The sequence below is a fragment of the Myxine glutinosa genome, chromosome 5 (genome assembly GCF_964187855.1).
Source record: "Myxine glutinosa chromosome 5, kmMyxGlut1.1, whole genome shotgun sequence".
NCBI lineage: Eukaryota > Metazoa > Chordata > Myxini > Myxiniformes > Myxinidae > Myxine > Myxine glutinosa.
Genome location: NC_136265.1, coordinates 20,120,458 through 20,140,567, shown reverse-complemented (window position 1 = coordinate 20,140,567; position 20,110 = coordinate 20,120,458). Strand labels below are relative to the sequence as shown.

The following is a 20,110-nucleotide window of genomic DNA, read 5'->3' as shown; positions in this document are numbered from 1 at the left end:
TTTTGTTGATGAATGAACTGCATTATTGTAATTATCTACAATATCCTCGATTAAATATACCCATTTTTGAGAACCAAGTTGTGTGAATTTTTTGTATAATTTCTCTTTCAAAGTGCGATTAAAACGCTCAATAACAACTGCGTTTCCTTCATTAAAGGTGCTGTATAATTTAATACCCTCCCCCTTAAGAAATTTCATAAATATTTTGTTATAGAACTCTGTTCCCTCATCGGTCCATAACTTCTTTGGTTTCCTTTTATCCCTATCAAATATTAGCTTAAAGGCTAACATTAAAGTATCACCCCTTTTGTTTTTCAAAGGAACAACCCAAGCAAATCTACTCCTCAAATCAATAACGGTTAAAGCATACCTGTATCCCTTATCATTATTTAGTTCAATTAAATCAGCGGACCATATGTGGTCAGTGTATTTAGAATAAACTTTCCTTCTTTTAAACTTTGTGATTATAGGTTTGTGTAATTCATTAGCCAAAAGCTCCTCAGTCTTGATAACATCATTGGAGCCTAATAGTTTTTTGAGGGTGAATAACCAAGACCAAGTTTCAATTTAGCACTTATCATTTTTTTTACAATAAACCTATCAACTTTCTCTCTCAATGTAGGATTTCGTATCAAAGACAAATTATACAACATTTCTCTGTCTGCTTCATGTTTTTCATCCAATGTCGTGGTATTCCCATAATCAATATCATGCTTCATACACACTTCATCAACCCTATTTATAGGCTTAGACCAAGGTTTAGGATTGTCAGCCTCATCTAATCTTTTATCCAAGTTTGTTCCGGGACCACAGAAAGAATATCCAGGTAGATGTAGTTCCCCAGGAATTCCAGTTGTTGTAAATTTACTTCCTGACAGAAACTTTTGTATGTCTCATCCACTTTTAGGAGAGATGAATTGGCACTTTTTAGAGCCACACACTTGACATATTCCTTTTTGATAAACTCTATTATTTCTAGCTTTAACATAAGAGATATTTTTAGATTTAGTTTTCTTTTTACATTTGAGACAATAACTCATATTTATTTATCAGAAAAAATCCTACATAGTATCAAAACCTTTTTGGTTTTTAACATATACATTTCTATTTTAATTTTTAAAACGTAAAGAATCCTTAGGAATGCCTTCACTCTCTCCTCCATTTATTTACAAATAAAACTAACTAAAGTCAATAACACCAAGATCATCAACTATATGACCTTTCTCTTCTTCATGTATATCTTACCCCCGAACTCATCTCAACCATTTTTAAAATCATTATCTTAGTAAGAGTCGTTAATTCTTTATTTTCCACTTCGGTGCGTTGAGATTGATTTATTTGCTGTAATACACTCAATCTTTTACGAATCTCACTGATTTCCATCTTTTTATATTTTTCCTCCCTCTCTCTTTGCTCCCTTTCCTCCCTCTCCTCCTTCTCCTTTTTCTCCCCCTCCTCCTTCTCCTTTTTCTCTCTTTCCTCCTTCTCCTTTTTCTTCCTCTCCTCCTTCTCCCTTTTCTCCCTCTCCTCCTTCTCCTTTTTCTCCCTCCCCTCCTTCTCCCTTTCCTCCTTCTCTCTTTCCTCCTCTTCTTCAACTCCTTCCTCATCCCTTGCTACCCTTGAGCTTGAGTCCCAAAGTATATTTTCCATATATTCATCTGGATTTTGAGATATTCTTGTATCTATAATTATTTTTCTCATAATAGGATACCAATAAGATTTGTTGATGATTTCTAAAAGAGTTTTATATTTCATAACTTTGAGAAGTTCATTTTTATTTAATATTTTAAACAAGTCTCTATTTGTGGGTTTAACAATATCAGTATAAGGCCAGTTTTTAATGACAAAATTTCCATGTATATGCTCCACATCATAAGGTATGTAATACCGAGCACCCTTTTCTTGTAGGTATCCCTGAATACAAAAATTATAATTCTCTTGTCTTTTTCCTGCCATTTATGTATCAGAAATATATGTGAGATTAATATTATGACAGGTAATACCACCCCATCTTCCCACGACTAAATCGGTTTGTATTCCTCGGCTTTCTAACCTTATCTCATTACCTTCCTTCTTTGTTATGCTTAGGAATGAAAAGGCTTTCTATCCTTAGGCTTAGGAAGAAAAAAGACCAAAACCATCGCTATACTATCATATATTTTTCTTTTCTTAAAATCATGTATTTGTTGTTTACTAATTGTACTTCCACATAAATCCTTATCCTCGCCAAGCGGATAATATTCTTCTTTACGAGACTGATTAAAATCATGTAGGTCTTCTAAGTTTATTGAAAAAGACCAATTATACCCTCAATCAGGCATATCATACCCCCATTTATTCATTCGCATATTAACTATATGTCCTTCTTTATAAAATTCAATTGTAAGCAGATAGTTAAATTGAATGAGGAAAGGTGTATGGTCAGTATAACCGGGTGTTGTGGTTGTAAATTTTACTTGTTTAACAAAACGTGCTGTTTTATTTAAAGATATATATTGTGATAAATCACTGAATCTATTTAAGTCATTCGCATCTGTAGGGTTTGGATAATTGATTAATTTATAAGTAGTCTTCATATTAATATTTTTACTTATACTATATTTTTGTCGTTCAGCCTGTGCCTTTGTATAATAATTTGATAAATCAATATCCTGAGAGGATTCTCCAAAGATAGAGCCATCTTTTCCAACATAAGTCATTTATATTAGATTTAAAATGACATCATAAAAATTTTCATTAATTATTGTTGAGTTGAAATAATACATATAAACATAATTGACCACATTTAGAATTTATTTCTTGAACTTGAAATGTTTGATAAACACCATTCTGTAAGAATTGTATTACTTCAACAGGTGGTGGCATACCATAACTATCAAAATAATATTTATCCTGACTATTATGAATACAAACCCAATGAGAACCATTCTGTGTGTCTAAATTCATAATAATATTCTTGGTATTCTTGGACAACTTTGTTAATTCATCTCTCATACAGATTACCACATTATCAATTTTTTGTTTTTTACAATACTTAGCAAGTTCTATATTTGACGTTGTATTCTTTCCAAATTGTTTAAACCATTTATCCATTTATTTATGAGAAAGATATAACCCATTACCCCTTTTAGTTAGTTTGACACCCGCTTGAGCGAAAGAGGAAAGCATATCTCCAACTAACAATATAGCTTTATCAGGTAGACTTTCAAGTTTTTGAGCAAAATCTACAATTACACCACTTCCACTAATTTGTTTCTCCAACTCCTTGTTATGTCTTTCCAATTCTTTTTGAGCTTTTAGTTGTGCCTTCCTTTCGTTAGCAGTTTTTACCGCTGCTGAAATACCACCAGTCAATGCTCCCGCCGCACTTAAACCAGCAAATAAAGGAATTAGAAACGGGAGAAATCCTCCACTCGTTTCCCTTGTTGAATATTTCTTTAACATAGGTTTTGTCATTTTAATTTTAAGTGAACCAGCATCATTGTGTTTTTACCTGCTCTCTTGTGAGTAAAATATCAATTCTTACTGCTCCTTTTCTTTGAATTGTATTAACATTAATAATACAAGTCTTTTGATTTTGAATACAAGATGTTAATTTATCAAGATTGATTTGGTTAACATATACCGGTTCTTTCCTACTCATTTATTTATGAGAAAAAACCTATGTGATATTAATCATAACACCATTATCTGTATTAATCTGTAATTCTGTTTCCTCCAAAAGCAAACAATAAGCATCAACTTCTTCATTCTCTCCTCTTTCAATGTATAGAGAAGTATCCACTCTATTAGACTTTATAGTTTCCTTTTGAGAACTCAGGTCAATTGCGTAGATTGTATAAAGTTTTTGAAACGCAACCATATCCAAAATAGGATTATTATTACCGTTGCTTTCACACACCTTTTGGTAAGACTTGTAGGCTTCCGCATAATCATTTTTTTCCCAATCAATTTCCAATCTATCTCGTGGATAAAATGTGCCATCAAGAGAAACCCGAAGTTGTTTCACCTTAGCATTATCACTCAGCGCATTATTCTTATCAGTACCCTCCTCTCCATCTGGTTTTTAAAAAATGAGCCAGAGGTATCGTGGTTTTCCTTGAAGAACACCCAAATTCCAAGTGTAGGTAGTATGTTCCAGTTTAACGTGTTGACATCTTCTTTTAAGGTATATTGTCGCGATCCCGTCTGTGAAAATGTGTCCCAGCACGGAATACGGACGTGAATGTCCGGGCTTCAAGCAGTCCACGGAGTGGACAAAGAGAACTCAATAAACACAATTGTGCTTTAATCGGCCTTCTAGGGGTCAGGCACGATGATTTATTGGCTCGATCACAAAACCATGAATGGTAACAGAATGGAATACACTGCACAAAGCCTGCAGGAACTGTCGGCAACAGACGCTCCAAACAGGACGCAGGTAATATCACTCGCGGCTCCAATCGACGATCTCCGGGACTCGGAGGGTAACAGAATGGAATTCACCGCACAAGGCCGGCAGGAACGGTCGGCCAGCAGCTCCAACACGAAGCAGGCAATCACTCGCGGTTCCAATCTACGAGATCCGGGAATCACTCGTTCTCTTCCGGAGTTACTCGCTCGTAAAATACAGAACTATAATCGACCAGCCCAACTCGGCTGTCGTGAGGATTCAAGGAAAGCCCTTTTGATATTTCCCACTCAGAGCCTTCGAGCCGCGTCCGTTGCACAAGATGGCGACCGCGCTCTATCTCCTCCACCAATCGTGTGTCGATTCCCCACCCGATCGCGTGAGGCTCAAAGGAGGCCACGTCACGCGGTGGGCGGGGCACCAATCTGGGTGAGAACAGGTGGTTTCACCGGTGGTTTCTCACAATATACATTTAGCGGTTTCTTTGAGTTAAGTCTTCTATTTAACATCTCTTCCGTTTTAAGATTAGGAGCATTAAAAAAAAAAAAAAAAACCACCTTTAGAGGCCATTTTTCCCCGCAAGCGGGGGTTGGCCTTTTTCGGGAACTGTGGTTGTTGTTGTTTTTCGGTCCCCTTTTTGAAGCAATGTTTTACGGCCGGATGCCCTTCCTGACGCCAACCCTTTTTGCCCCCTTTAACGACAAGCAGGGAATTACCAGTGAACTGGTACTCAATTTGCCGACCTCGGAAGGATGACAGGCTGAGTCAACCCCCCTGGCGTTAATTCAGCGATTGACCTGGATTCCAACCCAGGATCCTAGGATCCTAAGCCGGCACCCTAGCCGCTAGCCCAACACCAGGGATTAGGAGTATATTCACTGATATACCAACACAAATCATTAATAACAAATTTATTATTTTCTCCAAAAGCATTTTCAACCCCAAAAAGCAATCTATACTGAAACGCAAAAGAAACTTACCACCTTTGAAACCTTTAAATATCAACAATAACACTGCGTGTAGTAAATGTGTGAACTTATTTGTGGACAATAGTGTCCTCGCTGTCAGACAAAACGGTCACGGATGGTCACTTGAACCTTCAATGGTCACTTCATAGCACAGCTGTTGAACAGCCGTTTTGACTGTCGGTGATTAGCCAAGGGGTACGGGATGATTTTAATGAGCTGCACGTGATGTCTTGATATTGGCTTTAAAAAGGCCAGTGCAAAATGGGCATTTCAATCAACATGCCACGATTGTCAAGGGATCAACGGCAGCGTGCCCTGGGCATGCTGCAAGGCGGACTGAGCTACCGTGAGGTGGCACATCGCCTTGGCTGTTCACACCAGACGATATCGGCCCGGGTGGACAGAGACACCCTCCACAACTCTGCAGATGACAGACCTCGATCAGGGAGGCCAAGAGTCACCACTGCAAGGCAGGACAGGCAGATGGTCCGGTCACCTGCGGGATCGATTCCGTCCAGCATCCCGCACTGCGGCAGAAACTCCGGGGCGTGCAAACCCACGGATCTCCAATGATACTGCACGAAGACGACTGCATGACTATGGTCTGACTGCCAGAAGACCATACAGAGGCCCCGTGATGACGGCTGCCCATCGCCGCAACCGACAGAGATGGTGCCAGCAGCATCAGCGGTGGACCTTGGCGCAGTGGAACGAGGTCACTTTCAGCGATGAGTCAAGGTTCTGTGTGGACAGTCCTGATGGGCGTGAGCGTGTCTGGAGAAGAACTGGCGAGCGATATGCCGATTGTTGCGTGCGTCAAGCCAACAGGTGGGGTGGCCCAAGTGTGATGGTGTGGGCCGCCATATCAGGCCGGTACAGGACGCCACTGGTGGTTGTAGATGGGAATCTTAATGCCCAGCGGTATGTGGATAACATCCTGCGACCTCATCTGCTGCCATTCCTGCTAGACCACCCAGAACTGAGAACTTTTCAGCATGACAATGCTCGTCCCCATGCTGCTCGCTTTACCACTGCATTTCTCCAAGGCGAGAACATCAACACCATGCAGTGGCCTGCGCTCTCCCCTGACCTGAATCCCATAGAGCACCTGTGGGATGAGCTTGGGAGACGCGTAGTTGGCAGGGCCAGGACACGGGCAGAGCTGCTTCAGACATTGAGGACTGAGTGGGACAGAATCCAGCAGCAATCCATCCAGACTGGTAGGCAGTATACGCCGACGATGCACTGCCTGTATCCAAAACAATGGTGGCCACACACGCTATTGAAAGGGGACTGACATTGCACCCTGTGCTGTTCTGTACTGTACTGTAGAACAAACTGATGAGATGGTGTATCTTGGTCAAAAACTTGACATGTCATCAATAAAATGCCAATGTTTCAATTAGCAATTGTTGGTTTGTTTTATTTTGAACTGTTACAATTTTATTACATTTCAAACAAGTGGTAAGTTTCTTTTGCATTTCAGTATATTGTTACGGACACGACTCAAGATGTTATGGTGGGCCGAGCGGGATGGCCGCCGTATCCGTACAAGTTACCCCGATTGTACCCGGGGTTGACTAATCGCGCTATGCTAGACCAATGAAGGAAAAAGAAGACACACGGCTGGAATTAATATGACACGACACCAGGGATACGGTTCTCAAAGGTTGTTATTACAATTGCGGAAGGTCAGATTACAGGGACAAGAGGGAAACATAGGAAGGTGGGCACTTATTCGCGGTCTTATCTATTCCCAGACAGACGACAGACAAACGGGACAAACTTGACTCACACGGGGATCGATGGCAAGGAAAGCGGCAGTCGATGGCTCAGGTGCACCTGGCTCAGGGACAGAATCGACCCGGTTCGGTCCGCTCCAAAGATGCGGGGAGGTATATTCAGCGCTGGGAGGTGGCGACTTGCTCCTTGGTTCGTGGCTGAGGCGCATCTGGCGTCACATCCGGCGCGGGGCCGCGTATATCCGGCGGGGAGTGACACGCCCTCGGCTCGTTAGCGCCGCCCCATATGGCATCGGCCCATGGCTTCTCATTGGGTGCGGGGGTTACCGGCTCCGCCCTTGACGAGGGGCCGACAGGGAGCCCCTTCGTGGTAACCCCGTGGAGCGCGTGGTCAATGGCGCTAATCGAGCCGGGGTGAGGACGCATCCTCCCCCGCGCCGCCGCCATCTCCTCTGTTGTTGTAGTTGTTGTTGTTGGAGCTTCTTCATGGGGAAGAGATGCGGAGAGGTATGGGGAGGTCCTAAACTTCCTAACAGGTGCCATATAATCACATTCTGGTGCAACGAAGAGTCATAATTAATGGAAACAAGTCCTTAACTGACATAGATTAAGAATAACTAGCAAGATGTCCTATAATTGTCTACGTGTGGTGCGGTGGACCTGGGCACGACATTTAATGGGGGGATGAAGGGGAAGATCGGCTCTAATGGGTGTTGTTTACAGACAATGGGACTAAGGAATGGGGTAAGGGAGAGTTGGGGAGTATTGGAGAAAATAGGGGAATATTTACAAGCGGATATGGAGGCCAAATTCCATATTCGCAACATTGCACCCTTCTCTACCCTCGGGGCGTCCCGACCCGATAAATTTTTACCTACTTTAGTGTGGCACACAATGTAGTTCCCTCTACTATTAACTCTACCCTGAGTGCGACAGTTTTATAGATATTCACAAACGAGTAAATATGTCCCCCTGCGACGTTGCACCCTTCTCCTCACAGAAACACACCCACAGGATAACCGAATCCGGAAAGAATTCTCAAACTAAACATACAGCCGGTAGGGAGCATTATTTACACAACTACGCTGATATTTACACTACGATCCAGGACCTGTCTTTGGAGGAACACATGCAGATGTTATGCATAGAGAGAGCGCGCTTGCCAACATCGATACACCAACCCACGAGTGCTCTGTGGCCGACGGCCTTTAATAACGTGCAGAGCACCCTTTTCCAGCACCAAAAGCACCACCCCATCATGCACAGTCAGCACCATCCGGTGCACCACCATTGTTTGTTAAAATAAAAACGACAACCCCTAACCCTGCAGGTGTCTCTTGCTCTTCCTGTGGTGCACTTGGTCTTCTTACTTCTTTCAAAAACAATAAAGAAAGGCGCCAACCGCGTCCATTTCTATGTTGTGGCCTTCAGGGGGGCCAACTGTTAGTGGTTCACCTTTTATGGCATAGGTGCCACGTTGACCCATAGGTCCATCCATGGGTGGTGCTTGGCCGCAAAAAGGACTGCGGTCCATTGTGGGTGGCCACAAACATTGCGGTCCATATGGTGTATCGATCCCAGCAGCAAGCAGCGAAAGTGCAGGCCCACAACTGCGTAGCCAGCACCTCCCTCTCCTCTCTCTCTACTCCAAAGCCAGATCCTCGGAGGTGGGAGACAAAACCAAGACAAGTGAGCAAGGTGGTAAGGGCGCAAAAGTGCACGCAATGTAAAGTGATGCACACTGGGGGCACATGGGAACCAGGTGAGACAGGTACGTTCCTACCGTACGCCCCCCCCCCCCCACCAGGTAACCTACATGGCCCCTCCCTTACCCCTTACTGTATCAACAAAACACAACACTACCCATAAACATCTACTTTACAAATCCATCAACAACCGTCCCTACTGTCTTCCCCGTTCCTCCCATAAACCAAATTCGTCTTCTCTCCCTCCTAACCAATCAAATTTGCCATTTTCAACTTTCATCAAAATTTGCCATCTCCAACTTGACATCGTAATTTGCCATTACCAATTCATCATCAGTCCCTCCTAGGGAGGGAGAGATGGAATCACCCCAATGTCTCATCCACGTCGTGATGCGTCTCACAAATCCACACAGCAATTCATCTCCTGCAACAAAACAAAGAAAACACAGGTGTGGAGTCATCATCATCACCACAGGTAAAGTGGCTGCGTATGGTGCGACAGGTTCATTAATCCTAACTATTTCCTAAGTGACTTTAACAACTTTACACTACCCGGGGTCTTTCTCCGGCCAAACCATTGGCCCTCTTACACTATGGGTTCTAAAAACCAATTCCCATTGGCCAAACTGTGGTGCTTTTCAATTTGGGGTCTCACTCCCCCCGATTCAACTCCCGGTGCCCTCGCACAATTTCTGGGCCGCGACGTGTAGCTCTCCCAGCAGGTCTACCCACCTGCACACCTCCACCACTGCAGTTGCCTCCGAGCTTACCTGCTCCTTACCCTAACCTAACTACCTGGGGAAGGCCCTCTGGCGCTCTCCCCACTCGGTGCCCTCTCTGGCACTGGGCTACCCGGGTCCGTCCTCTGGATCCTCGGGCCCCATCCACAACTCTACCGGCTCCCAGAGCCCACCTGCGGCCTCACCTGGCCGACATCCTCACAGTGGTGGAGTGCCCAACCAACTACACACACTAACAGGCTACACGCCCAGCCGTTTCCATGACACTAATGCACCCATCCACAACACCAGTCTGCAACCGCACCACAAATGCCAATATCCAACCACAATTTACCTGTACCCTCTACCTAACACTTACACTACCCGCCCCGGGTACTCGTGAAAGGGGTCCACTCTTCCCCCATTCACACCTTCGCACCATGCACACCACTCCGTACCACTTACTCCATGTACTCCACACACCTGTCCTTGCACACCTGCGCTCTCACACCTGGTGCCGCCTGCACCCTTCTCTCCCCAAGCGCATTCGCGCTGATCCACACACTCACTACTCATACACTGCTCCACACACCTGTCCAGTTCTCACACACACGGCATCATCTCAGCTAACTACTACCCTCTGAAACTTGCGCTTCCCAGTCGTCCCTTTAAACTATTGCGCTCCCACGTCATTATCAAACACACTAAACTACCTGCGTCCCCACTACAGGTATCAGTCACTAACTAACCTTAACGTTACCTAATGTCATCTTCTAGGTCCCTATCAATATCCTAACCCACCCGGGCTAGTTTTCACTGCCATACACCCCATAAGCTATTGCGCATTTGCCCCACATGGGAAGGGTGGCAGGGATGCCAACCTTACCCACCGGGCCCCTCGCTCACTACGCTTACCCGGGCCGAGATCCCACGCACCACCCCGGCGTGGTGCCATCCCATGGCCCGATCTCGACCTGCCGGAATGCCCAAACAAAAGGTGGTCGCCATGACGACCCTTCCTATCGGCCTGCCCGCTCCGCCTAGTGGAGCTCGGACGCGGCCGTTCAAAGCGAGGCCCGGCACGCACCGAGGGCCCGCTTCGCCTAAGAGTCGACCTAACCTTTAACCCGGTTACCGTCGATGCCTCCTCACCTGCATGCTTACACGCATACGCTATCCCTTTCGTGCTCATACATGCAGCCGTTTCCATCCTCCTCGTCGTACCTTCTCTTACACACCCAGGTACACTCATTCCGCTCACCGACTTGGTCACACACCTGACCACCGAACACCTTGGCACACATTCGTCGCTCGCACACCTCACCAACACTCCTCTTCGCGCCCCCTCCTCGGTCACCTCCTCTGTGACAATCACAGGTGTGCTCTCACTCGCACACCCAACCACGTGCCTTACTACCAATTCCAGCGTGCATTCCCACTCACGCTCTACCATTCCAGGTGTGCTTCCTTTCTCACCTGTCACCACCAACTCACGCTCCGTGTCACTCGTACTACTCTCACCTCCATTCTTGACAGCGCACTCACCCTTCATGCACCCGTCCGTTACACACCTTTCTCGCGCACCTCGCGCACACTCTCCCGTTACACCCTCTGTAACACTTACCACACCGCGCTTCCATGTGCTCCCTCGCACACGCGCTACGACCGACTCACTCTCGCCAGCACCCTCACTCCTTGGCACACACTTTTTCCTCACACACCCCAGAGTCGGACTTTCTCGCACACCTCCTTTTTCGCACACCAGACCTGTCACACACTTCACCAACGGCCTCTCACGAACACCCGGGTCCATCTCGACCCCCAAACTTATCAAATCCCCTGGCGCATCATACGCACGACCATATTGGTCACCACTTACACCGGGTCCTCTTCCTCTTCGCTTCTCCTCCATCACCTGCGAATCCCTCATCCGGTTAATGAGCACATCATCACGATCCAAACACAGACTTTGGACTAATTCTTTTACCTCCTCTTTTATTTCTTTCTTATCCCCTCTCCGTCGCTTCTTAATTTCGCTCACCCCTTCTTCCACTTCTTCTAACTTCTGCTTCACCTCTTTTATTTCCAGGTGCGTCTCTTTAAGTTCTTCCTCTAAGGCCACCTTGACCGTTTCTATGTGCGTCCTCACCTGCCGGTCCTTCGTCTCCATTACCTCTATCACCTCGTCCAACCTCGTTGTTAGTCCCTCACGTACCATCTGACATTCCCTCTTCGTCACTACCAAGTCATTTTTTAAGTCATTTTGTGTCGCTTTTAACCCTCCTATTACCGCTGTGTTCTTCTTTACCTGGTCCGTTAGTTCTTTTTGTCCCTCCGTCAGCTGTTCCACCTCCTGCGTCAGGTCCTCTATGCCCCCTTGCAATTTTACAGTCCTCTTTCTCACCTCCTTCTCCATGTGCTCCTTACAGTGCCTCACCTCCTCGCGCACTCCTCCGACCTCCTCACTCACTCCTCTTCTGATCTCCTCTCCCATCACTTGCATCTTCTGCCCAGATGCCACCCTCATCTGCTCCATTTCCTCCCTGTGAGCATCCAGTTTGGTTTCTACCCCCATTCTGACCCCCTCTATCTGCTGCCCCATTTGTGTAACTTCCCTTTCCGCTTGGTCCCTCATGTCCCTCAATTTGCCTTCCATACTGTTTTCTAACCCCCTTAACCCATTTTTCACCCCTTCTATTTGATTCTCTTGAGCGGCCATTCTGTTTTCTACCCCCGTTAACCCATGTTTCACCCCTTCTATCCCATTGTCTAACCCCTCAAACTTCTTGTCTAATCCCTCAAATTTCTTTTCTAATCCCTCAAATTTCTTTTCTAATCCCTCACCGGTACCCCTCGCTTCGTCCCTCATTACCCCCATTTGGTTTCCCATTACCCCCATTTGGTTTCCCATTACCCCCATTTGGCCCTCTAATCGCTCACTATCAGCCCTCATTCCCACCATTTGTTCCATAAGGGCCCTCATCTGCAGGAGGAAAAGGTTTGAATCCACCAGGGGCGCTACTACGGTCGCGGGCATGGTCGCCGTGGCCATGTGCGAGGCGCCATTTTGCGCGCCCCCATCGTCGTGCGTGACGGCGCTATTTTGCGAACCTGCTACCCTCACTGCTTCGCCCTCCTCCTGTCCCTCATTTTGGTCCTGGATCGACCCTGCCTCACTCTCCCCTACCGGACCCCAGCCGACTTGATCCGCCATAGCGCGACTTTCAAAATTCGGGCTTTGCTTTAATAAAAAAAAAAACAAATTTCGGCTACTTTATAATTTCGAGCGCGTGAAACGCGCTCCGGGACCTATCCCACTTCCCGACACCAATTGTTACGGACACGACTCAAGATGTTATGGTGGGCCGAGCGGGATGGCCGCCGTATCCGTACAAGTTACCCCGATTGTACCCGGGGTTGACTAATCGCGCTATGCTAGACCAATGAAGGAAAAAGAAGACACACGGCTGGAATTAATATGACACGACACCAGGGATACGGTTCTCAAAGGTTGTTATTACAATTGCGGAAGGTCAGATTACAGGGACAAGAGGGAAACATAGGAAGGTGGGCACTTATTCGCGGTCTTATCTATTCCCAGACAGACGACAGACAAACGGGACAAACTTGACTCACACGGGGATCGATGGCAAGGAAAGCGGCAGTCGATGGCTCAGGTGCACCTGGCTCAGGGACAGAATCGACCCGGTTCGGTCCGCTCCAAAGATGCGGGGAGGTATATTCAGCGCTGGGAGGTGGCGACTTGCTCCTTGGTTCGTGGCTGAGGCGCATCTGGCGTCACATCCGGCGCGGGGCCGCGTATATCCGGCGGGGAGTGACACGCCCTCGGCTCGTTAGCGCCGCCCCATATGGCATCGGCCCATGGCTTCTCATTGGGTGCGGGGGTTACCGGCTCCGCCCTTGACGAGGGGCCGACAGGGAGCCCCTTCGTGGTAACCCCGTGGAGCGCGTGGTCAATGGCGCTAATCGAGCCGGGGTGAGGACGCATCCTCCCCCGCGCCGCCGCCATCTCCTCTGTTGTTGTAGTTGTTGTTGTTGGAGCTTCTTCATGGGGAAGAGATGCGGAGAGGTATGGGGAGGTCCTAAACTTCCTAACAGGTGCCATATAATCACATTCTGGTGCAACGAAGAGTCATAATTAATGGAAACAAGTCCTTAACTGACATAGATTAAGAATAACTAGCAAGATGTCCTATAATTGTCTACGTGTGGTGCGGTGGACCTGGGCACGACATTTAATGGGGGGATGAAGGGGAAGATCGGCTCTAATGGGTGTTGTTTACAGACAATGGGACTAAGGAATGGGGTAAGGGAGAGTTGGGGAGTATTGGAGAAAATAGGGGAATATTTACAAGCGGATATGGAGGCCAAATTCCATATTCGCAACAATATTTACATTATCATTCCTTTGTAGTTGAAATCTAATTTTAAGACCATACAAAACTTTATCATAATCACAAAATCCAAATATACCTTTCAGAGGTACTGCTACGGTAAAACTATTCTCTGCTTTTGTTTCATCATTATACATTGACTTCCTTTGACTATAACCGGGGTCAGCATTTGTTCCCGTTGACATATCAGGAATAAAACCTTCAACAGCTCCCTTACCCATTCTATCACTAAACGAATATAGTGTAAATTTCATCATTTCAGATGTAGCAGAGACATAATCAACCGCTTCAACCTCTTGTGTTCCAATATACAGGCGAACACTATCAAACATTTTCCAGAAGAAATCATTTACGAGTGTAGCATTAGTATTATTCGCAGCCTTAGTGAATTTAAATTTACACAGCAAGAAACTATCAACTAGATTCAAGTAAGTTTGTTGATTATTTATTTCAAAACTTTTTGTTCCATTTGAATTCCAGTCTGTTCCTGTTATAGCATTTACCTTAAAATAGTCTTCCTTTTTAGTGGAGTTTGAAATGATAATCGTATCATCCAAATCATAGATACTATCAATCGCTTCCATACTTGTATTTATATAGCATTACAATTGTTGAAACCCTGACCCAAGTATTTTAATGATTTTTTGTCGTTCTTGTGAAGATAGTCGAGTTTTACCTTTTTTTATTTCTTTGATTGCTTGTAATTTATGAGACTCCTTTTGAGCATCTTTTATACTCTTTATAGCACCCGCACCTGAGCCCACGGCAGAAGCAGTTGAACCAATTAGGTCTTTATGTTTAAGGATGGTTGAACCAATACCCATTAGAGTATCAATTATCCCATCTCCTTTATTTCTAAATTGATGTCCCACACCCCGTTGTCTCTTTGGTTTATAGTATCCTCTACCAAGAAACATACCTTCACCCTTATAGTATGGTGAAAGGAACATCCCATCCCCTGTAATTATTTTATATTTTCCCAACTCGTGTTTTCTCACAATAACCATTATTTATTTATCAAAAAAACTTCATGAAGGTGAATTCTGATGGATATAATTTCATCATTAAAGGATATCATACAATTATCTTGGTCGGTTATCCTAAAATTTACTCTGTATATGGTTTTTCCTGACACAGGTAAATAGACAAGATTTTTTGGTTCCATATTAAATTTATAACCAATTGGGGTTGAGTATGCGCTGAATGAAAATATTGTATTTGTTCTTATTCCATCGTTATAAGCACCATCAATCAAATCACAATGAATTAATACTGAATTTATACCGGAGGATATTTGAATAACATTATCACTGTAAAACGTCCCGTTAGTTTCAATCTTTTTTGAAGAGAAACCCAATAGCTCTCTAAACGATTTTTCAATCTAAACGAAGTTGTTGACAAAGAACCTTTCGAGTCGCTAAATATCAGTAATTTATTTTATTTTCCCGTTCACGATCAATGATCGATGTGTATATATATGTTGCTCGGCTTGGCTCCGCCCCTCCGGAAAGCGTGTGCTGTGTCGCGCTGTTGACGTTCGCAAGACGAGGTTGAGGACGCGCAGTGCAGCTTGAGGAGAACTCGAGAATAAACAAGAGATATCCTTAAAAAAAAAAAAAAATTCGTTTAATTAACGATATCTGCCAAACCACGCGCCCGATCGCAAATTCCAAAAAGACATTTTAGTAGATTGACATGCTGAACAGATCTGTGAAGTTTCCCCTTGATTTGATCAAAAATGAGGGAGGAGCTCAGTTTTAAAGGTTCATGCTTAAAAACGTCATAACTCTGAAACCATGTGACGAATGACGTCATGCTCGTTGACTTTTTTGTTCGTCATGGGTATGCGATTCTGCCTGCAAAGTTTGGCTTCGATCTGTTCAGCCGTTGCAGAGAAAAAGGGGTTTTCGTGTTTTCACAAAAAAACAATATGGCGGCCGAACCACGTGACCTGTGACGTCATAATTACCGTTAAAATATTCTACAGACCGAGTCCCTCATATGGTAAAAATTTGATCTCAATCGGTCCAATTATTGCAGAGAAAATCTTTTTAAAAGGAAATTAAAACTTAAAATGGCACTGAGTTGAGGATCATCAGAATTATCAGAATTCCCAAAGTTCAAAGTGCCATAACTTTGTCAAAAATGATCGAAACGTCGTGTAGTTCGAACTTGATCTGTAATTTATCATGAGGAAACCATGTACCAAGTTTGAAATCATTAGCATTAAGCGTTTAGAAAAAAAGTCCAGAAGACTGTTCTTTGCGCGACGGACTGACGGACTGACAGACTGACGGACGGCGTGCAAACCTATAGTCTCCTCCGGTGTACACCGGTAGGGGACTAATAAGCGAAGTACCAACTTCTAATCTGGTGTGTGGGTGTATCTCGGCATAAGGAAGAACGCTATTGAAAATTGGGTCGCCACGTCAAAATCCAAGATGGCCACCACCATACATATGTCTGAACCTTGTGAGCGAAATATCTTGAAAAATAAACGAACTACTAACTTCTAATCTGGTGTGTGCGTTTATCTCGGCATAAGGAAGAACGCTATTGAAAATTGGTTCGCCACGTCAAAATCCAAGATGGCCGCCTCCATGTATGTCTGAACCTTGTGAGCGAAATATCATATCATAGCATGTTTTCTGCGTCTTCCACTTTGTCTACTCACATCACTTCCCCGACGGGGGACCTAGGCGTAACGCTTGTTTTACATTTATCATTATGGATATTTCGTACCATTTTGCCGCAACGCATAAAAGCGCAAGCGAAGGAAGGAGTTAAACTGTGCAAATGGCCCCGCCCTTAGTTTGCTGACCAATGGTTGTGGCCAATGATATCCCGGGGGGAGGCGGCTTGCAAAGGAGCGTGTGGCATGCCGGGAAACTAAGCGAACGAGGCGTTCGTGTTCATTTTTGTTCGCCGTTCACGCGTCATTCGTGTTCTCGGCTCATTTGTACAGATGAGAAAAGGATTCCAACAAAAAAGCAGAATTTATTCGCACGATTTTTGAAGGTTGAAAATTAATTTTCTTTATTTAAAAAAAAAATCCTGTCAGATAAAACACGATATCATCTATTTATTACGAAAGCAAAAATGGTAGAATTCCCCTTGAGAAGGTCGAGGAGTGGCAGGCTGATGCGACATGGCGCTTCATGGAGGGGAGAAGCCACATGACCTCAGGGTCTTGCTGCTGATCGTCATCTCAGCAAAATCTTGAGAAGTCGTACTTGTAAAAATGCTCTTCACCCCAGTGTCAGGATTCTCTTGTGATCGATGTAATCATCACCGCGGAGCTCTCGTTCTCTCTGCTTCCATCTTTGCAGGGTTGGCGTGCTGAGGTTTCTTCTGCAGACGTTTTTGTTCTCTTTTTCGCTCACCTGGAACGAAGTTCATGGGAGTTTATGTGATGGAGCATTGTCCGCCAGTCCATCAGTCAGTCCGTCACTTCATTAGTCCGTCAGTCCATCAGTCAGTCGATTAGTCCATCAGTCAGTCAGTTCATTAGTCCATCAGTCCGTCATTTAGTCCATCAATCAGTCAGTCCGTTAGTCCATCAGTCAGTCCGTTAGTCCATCAGTCAGTCAATCAGTCAGTCCGTTAGTCCATCAGTCACTCCGTTAGTCCATCAGTCAGTCCATTATTCCATCAGTCAGTCACAGTCCGTCCCTAAAATCGGTATTTGCTTTCTTCTCAGAACCAACACACGCGGTTTTGATGAAATTTCACCACAACCTTCATCATCCATGATGTACCAATGTTTGTGTTCAAGGCATTGGAAAAATTGGGGTCTGAAGAGGTAGACAGGGACGAGGATGGGGGCTGCCCCCCAAAATAGGATTTTGTTTGTTTGCTTAAAGTCTTATGATTATGTTGATATCATTCGACATGCTGCCCTTGTCTTCTCGCAACCATTCAAATTGGTTTAGAATACTATCACGCGGACCCTTCGGTTAAGACCAGGGACTGCGGATGGAACAGAACGGATTTACTTGAGGCGACGACCAAACACGGATTCGGCGATAAAACGCGGGAGAAAGAAGGGAAATGGAAACTGCGGTAAAAGCGCGTACCTGTGGAAGGGGAACCGACGGCAGCTTCGATCCTGCAGGGAAATTAATTAACTCACGAACGACAAATCAGAATGTACAAAAATAAAGACGTTTATTCCCGGCACCCGATAACAATGAAACGCGACGGTAATCAAATAAAAGTCCTAATTTGGGATCCCACACACCGCACTTCAAATACGCCACACAGGAATGGATTACGAAAGGAAATGTCTCGTCATGTAATGTTCTGTGGTGCATCCTTATCTGTCTGTGATCTGTCGTCCCCACTTGGCTCCAAGCTCCGCTGCACCGCGAAGGCCCGAGCCAACGCCCACCCCAGGCTCCTCGTCAACCGCCAACGAGGTCCGTGGACAACTCTCAGCTCCAAAACATTGAGCACCGCTCCGAGCACCACGAAGATGGTGAGCCAACGACCACCAGAGATATCCCAAGACAAAGAAGGGAAGCGCAGAGAGCACAAGACAGCCAGAGACAGCCAGAAAGCACAAGGGTTCGAGCTGGACGTGCAAGAGGGCCAGAGGGATGTGCTGTGCAAGAGCGAACCCTATGTGCAAGAGCGCAAATGTCGTTCGGCGCGCCCTGATATAACCTTGCGGCGGTGACGTCAGCCTTGGCCCGCAACCCAATCAGTGCCCTCCACCGAACCTTCCAGCTTCGCGCCTCCAGCATTCGTTGGCTGGAGGTTCGCGCCCACCGCGCTGATCAATCACAGGCCTGTAGCGTGGTGATAGCTCGTGTCACTCCATGTTCCAAGGCCTGCCAGATGTGTAGCTGGCTGCGGCCAATGCGGCGGTGACCCGAACTGGCCCCTTGCCTGTTTTCTTCCAAAGTCCTCGTCAGGGAAGGGAATTATTTAATGTTGCACTGCAGGGCCTGTCTAAGTGTTTATGTTGGTGTGCATTGCCATAAGGGACAAAGGTTTGATTACCAGGTGTGACACACAGGGGTTTATCTTAATCCTTACACGATCTAACACTCAAACATCCTGGTATGTTCACAAGCAGACATCTTAACCCGACTAACATATAACTTATGAAAGGTAGATTCCCTATCGCGACAGTTGAAGCATGTTACCTATTCAGATCTACCTGACTCTAGATATTGCTTTACCCTACCGACGTAACAATAACTTCAGTCAGTGCAGCATACTGTTTATTCTGCCAGGTGAGCAACAGGTGTATTGCACCTATGTTTTTCTTCTGCGAACGCGAAGACGTGGAACTGACATTGCATGTATGCTTTTGGAATACTTCTGTCATCCTATTGAATAAGTTGGGCCAATTTTTATCAAAGATTCATTTTATAAAATAATTTCCACAATTTTCTGAAAACAAAACAAAACAAAGGCAGAAAACAAAACTTTGACTGTTAACTTGCAAATGCACTGCACCTAATTTGATTTGTAATAAAGTTATTTCATTGGGCTTTGTGTTGAATTCAGCATGTGAGTTGTGAGGGGCGGAAATTTGACATCTCGCCCGAGCGTCATTTTTCCTCGATAAGCCACTGGGGAGGGGAGGGGGTTGCCCCCCAAAATAGGAATTTACTTTCTTCTCAGAAACTACACTTACAATTCCGATGAAACTTCACCATAACGTTCTGTTCATCACCCGTGATGTCCCAACGATTGTTCCTGGCATTTAAAAAGTCGGGGTATAAGGGGGTCCATGGGGGGTTGCCCCGCAGAATAAGTATTTGTTCTTTTCTCAGAAACTACACACAATTTTGATGAAACTTGATCACAACCTTCATCACCCATGATACACCAAGGTTTGTTCAAGGCATTATCAAAATCGGGTGGGGTGGGGCATGGGAGAGGGGGTTGCCCCCCAAAATAGGTATATTGTTTTTTTGTTTGAAGTCTTATGATTGTCAGTATGATTGTACATACATGCTGCCCTGTCTTCGAGCAACCATTGAAATTGGTTCAAAATACCATGATACTGTTTAAAATACGTTTACGTTCTGTGTTCAAAGGTATTCCCTCCATTAATAATGCTTTTCCATTGATGTTGACAAAAATGTGGGCGCAACTAGCTGTGTGGCCTTCCACGTTGGGGCCTGTGAAGCTGAGCTGCTCGAGATCAATGAGTG

General features: G+C 45.1%; 1 protein-coding gene across 1 annotated transcript in view; it reads right to left on the bottom strand.

Annotated features, from left to right (window-relative positions):
• Positions 1 to 20,110, bottom strand: part of LOC144892213 (uncharacterized) — a 108,848-nt gene that overhangs the window by 36,414 nt on the left and 52,324 nt on the right. The window lies entirely within an intron of this gene.